Below are 5,296 nucleotides of genomic sequence, written 5' to 3' on the forward strand. Positions count from 1 at the left end.
TCTCTCTCTTCTTTTTCTCTAATAGTTTCACAAAGATAACCCTAGGATATCAAATTCTAGACCCAAAAGATAAGTTTTATTCCCTTTTTTACTGGAATTATATTTAGTTGATAATGGACCACAAAATAATGTTTTAAAGTGGATACAATATTTATTTATTCAGTACTCCTTCTAAAACAAGTTACTTTTTACGTAAAGCTATGAATTCACTTTGGTTATATATCTGCCAGATTCTATGAAGTAAGTGAAGTTAATCGTAAGTTTCTTTTACTTCCTGTCTACCCTCTTTCCATCCTTAGAACAACCACCTCCTTTATCAAAGGAAAAAGTGCCATCTGACAGCTAGCTACCAGCCTTGGTTCCTTTCCATAAGAACCCATTCATTCAACAAATGTCTACTGAGTGCTTAATATATGGAAGATGCTGTGCTAGAAGAGCTGTGTTTCTTCTTATTATGCCCTCACCTTCTGCCTGGAATAGCTTTCCTCTGTGCACTGTGCTGCACTTGATTTGAGCTGGTTAACTACTCACCTTTCAGGTCTCAAACTGGCCAACACTTTCTCTAGAGAGCCGTCCTTGACTGAGCTCAGTGCCCCTCCCAAGTGATACCATGGCACTTGTTTTTACCTCTTTTGTATCACTCTTTGTTTCAGTTACCTGTTCACTTGTTTGTGACCTTGAGTACACTGTAAGACCTTTGAAATTAGGGACTTATTCCAATCAGCATTCCCCAATGCCTAGCAGAGATCCTGACACATCAATGGTGGTGAATAAATATGGGGTCAGAGAGGAAGGGCTATGGGAATCACAGAAGCAATAGATTAATTTTCCTGGGAGGATTATAGAAAGCTTGGTGACTCATAACAGACTTAGTAGTATAGATAGAATTTGGAGAGAAGGCATCTCACATGAAAAGACAAGTTGAATCAATAATGATGTAGGCTTTGTAAAAGTAGTGGGACATAGGGTAGATTGGAACCAGAATGCTGAATGAAGTGTTCTGGCTTGATTTTCCACAGGCAAATATATTCTTAAAATAGACTGTGAAAAAACAAAAATAAATGAAGCAAAATTCATCATTAACTACCAACTTCCATTTGAGGGATTTGTTGTCCATATACGGTCCCTATGTTTTACCTCAAACTGCTTTTGCTGACCTGATCCCTCTATCTAAAATGACCTTGAACTCAAACACTGAGCAAGGTTTGCTTAAGTACCAGCCCCTCAATAAAAGTACCAACAATATTAATAGTGACTATGATGATAACAACAGCTGTTGATTATCAAAAACCTATCATGTCCCAGGGACATTTTAGGCACATTAAGCACACTTCCAATAATCTTATCAACCCCCAAAAACTGGTATTTTAATCTCCATTACAAAGAGGGACATGAACTCAGAACTCTCAAGGTGAATAAGGAACCCATCCAGTATTCAAGGCCAGGTCCATTAACTTCAGAATCTATACTGTCTCTACCATATTGCCTACTTTCTGGGCTTTCCTTCATCTGGAGCCCAATGGCACCTTATCCATATCTCAATCATAGCAACTGCCATGTCTCTCTTATTATTTTTATACCATACTAATCCTCCCTTTCAGTGAGCTCCTTACCTTGAACATCCAGGTTGACACCACCAATCACCAAGCAGTGCATAAATTATCCAATGCAGTCAATAAACAGTTATTGAATAAAAATACTCTAAGATCATTTTTTAATAACAGCCCAAAATTTAGCTTTTTAAAGAGATGCACAAAATCAACTTACTAGTGGTGTTAATGATATTTGAAGTTAAGCTCTTCCAAACTGGTTTTTGTTGTTTTTGTATGTGTATACAGTATCAGAGAGAGAGAGGAAGGAAGGAAGGAAGGAAGGAAGGAAGGAAGGAAGGAAGGAAGGAAGGAAGGAAGGAAGGAAGGAAGGAAGGAAAGAAGGAAGGAAGGAAGAAAAGAAGGAAGGAAGGAAGGAAGGAAGGAAGGAAGGAAGGAAGAAAGAAAGAAGAAGAAAGAAGAAAGGAAGAAGAAAGAAAGAAAAGAAAAAGAAAGAAAGAAAGAAAGAAAAGAAGAAGAAAGAAAGAAAGAAAGAAAGAAAGAAAGAAAGAAAGAAAGAAAGAAAGAAAGAAAGAAAGAAAGAAAGAAAGAAGAGAAAAAGAAAGAAAGAAAGAAAGAAAGAAAGAAAGGAAAGAAAGAAAGAAAGAAAGAAAGAAGAAAGAAAGAAAGAAAGAAAGAAAGAAAGAAAGAAAGAAAGAAAGAAAGAAAGAAAGAGAAAGAAAAGAAGGAAGGAAAGAAACCTCGTTATTGGAATGAGATACATTATCCTTGGTCACGCAGGCTTAGGGGGAAATCATCTTTTATTCTTATTCATAGAAAGAGGCATATCCAATGCCCCTTTTCAAAAGGTTTTTGGCTCTTATCACAAGCCTTCTCTGCAGTTTTTGAAAAGAAACCTTGGCTAGTAACCAGTACTTTGATTTTATAAATATACACCAGGAGTAATTGATGATTCTTCCCCCTATACAAGCAGGGAGAAATAAATTCCTACCCTGTAATATATACACAAATTCAAAGCCTCTTCAGTGATCTGCATGCTTAAGATTTCCTCTTTGAAAATTTGACTAAAGCAATAGAATTTAACCAAATTGACTACATAGCCCAGTTTAAGATTCATTCATCACACAAAAATTAAAGTCAATTTAGTCCCATCAATAGGGCCTCTATTGCAGTTGTCACCAGAAATAACTTTGCCTATGTTTGTGAAGTCAGATTTTAGTCATCTCAGCATTTGTTCCTATATAGCCTATTTCCCTTTGGATTGCATAAGCAAGATGAAATGTATGAAATAAGAACTCAAAGGAAAGAAAGCAGTTTGGATAGAGAAAAACATTTTACTGTTATATTATCTTATGTGTGTGTGTGTGTTTGTGTGTGTGTGTGTGTGTGTGTGTGTATGCTTTTGTTCCTTATGTCCTGTGGAGCTGATCTGAACAAAGTGTTAGCTTTGAAATGAAATATACATAAAAGAGCTACAGGGATAGAAGGATGCTGTAACACAGGCCTTTAGTTATTAAAGATCTAGTCAAAAATGCATTCATGTTTTTCTTGGTCTTGACTTCCTAACATTTTTGATGAATGTATATTCATAATATCAATCTCATTCTGTAAAATTAAATAATTTATAACTCCCATCTAGTATCCCACCATGCCTGTTTCCCCCCAGATCATATATATCCAGCTAAAAATAAACAAGAAGTTGAAGAGATTCATACAAGTTCTTCCTTTGGTCTTGGCAGTCTATGTCATTGCTTGTGACTCAATATCCCTTTGTCAGCAAAGAAAAAACTACCCTAAAAGCATACATTAAATACTCAATCAGAATGCAAATGAACATGTCGGGAAAATCTGATCACTCCATGACTGAGGGCTTGTGGACTTTTTATAATTGGTAGGGTAGAATAAAATCTCCTTCCCTGGTAAGAGAGGAGAAACTTGAGGGTCAGAGAGAAATTTGATGTGTGAGTCACCCATCATCATGTAGGACTTCAGCTCTGACATTTTCTGTAAAACCTATGGGGAGACTTTTTAATGAAAACCAGGTCAGGAAGAGGCAAATACACTTTAATTTAATAGAGTCAGATTTATTATTTAGCAAGAAGGGTCAAAAACATAGGAGAAATATTAAGTCCTTACATAGACCAAACTGTAGTCTTCAGAAGAAAATTAATTCACACTGTATTTAACGTTAGGTAAATGAAAACCTGCCATATCATGGGTGAAGAGTTAACTGGAGTTAAAGCACTAACTACATATTATCCACCTCAACTACTAGCCCAGAGTTTCTCCCCTTCTCCGTGGTACAACAACAATAACCAAAAATTTTAAGTGATAAAAACATAATCAAAGATTTCATTTCTACCCCATCTAAACTTCTGGAGATAGAATGTGTACAGGACACCAAAGAAACTGGGGACTGGATTGTGTTATCTTGCGAGGAGGGAAAGCATACTATGAGGAGGGGACAGAAGCGGCACAAAGATACCAGAAAAGGACAAGTTAAATGGTAAGCCTGCCAGGATGAACATGGGACCAAGTACTGAGGAGACTGATAGAGAAGAACAATGGAGATGATGAGATTTTGTTGCATTGTTTGGACAAGGAAATGAGTTGGCAAAAGCAAAGCAATTACCAAGTTCCTAGCACTATACTGCTTTGGGATAACCACTTGAAGCTCTCTTAAACCCTCACCAGAGTTTATAGTGAATTAAGTCTGGGGAAATAATGGCCAACATCTAAGTGGGAGTGGGATGAGATGGGAAGATGATAGGTGGACAGAGGCAGCCTCAGTTCCCATTCTTCTGACAGGTGCTGGTCTGCCTTTAAAGATTCTACCCTGAGGGAAGCCTGGGGGGCTCATTTGGTTAAGCGTCTGACTCTTGATTTCGGCTCAGGTCATGATCTCAGGGTCATGAGATGAGTCCTGGGTCAGGTTCTGTGCTGGGTGTGGAGGCTGCTTAAAATTCTCCCTCTCCGTCTGCCCTGCCCACTCACAGTCACTCTAAGTTAAGTACTTGATTAAAATTAAAATTAAATAAATTAAAATAAAAAAGATTCTATCCTGAGAGGGTTTTCAACCTGCTGATTACTTCCCTACAGTGATTGTAAGTTTAATTCCCTGATACCCATGACTCAGAGCATGGTGAAGGAAACCCCGTTAAGGACAGGAAAGGAGAGACCAACCATAGAGATGACAAAAAGTTTCACCCAGAGACACATCTTAAATCTCCAATGCCTGAGAAAGATAAGCTCAAAAGAATCATCTTTCATGAATACTGGTAAACTCCATTTCCCTAGGAACAAACCTACTTTTTCAGAAAAAAAAAAAAATGTGTGACCTGCTTGAAGGATAATCAGAAAACAAGAACGTTTTAAAAACTTTTAGGAAACACCTCCGTCTTTCCCTGGTAGGCTTGCAAACTTATATCACATTCCTTCATCTGAGCTAAGAGGCTCTGTGCCCTCCATTCCATTCCACCAATCCATCTGAAAACAAGAAAGTCAAGCAGTGCCATTGAAGTCCTCATTTCCCTCTGATCCGCTCTGGGATGCATGCCTTCATGGAATCCTGGGTCACATCTCCAGCCGGCAGCCTCTCAACAAGAATGAGGACCAAGCATCTATTTGCAGGGCACCAGGTCAGCAGGAAGACACTTCCACTACTACTAATTTAAGTCTAATTCATGATCCAATGATAGCTCTATATTGCTAGATAACTACTATTATCTACTGCTTACCAACATCAT

This window comes from Zalophus californianus, chromosome 9 (assembly GCF_009762305.2).
Source record: "Zalophus californianus isolate mZalCal1 chromosome 9, mZalCal1.pri.v2, whole genome shotgun sequence".
In the NCBI taxonomy this organism is placed as follows: domain Eukaryota; kingdom Metazoa; phylum Chordata; class Mammalia; order Carnivora; family Otariidae; genus Zalophus; species Zalophus californianus.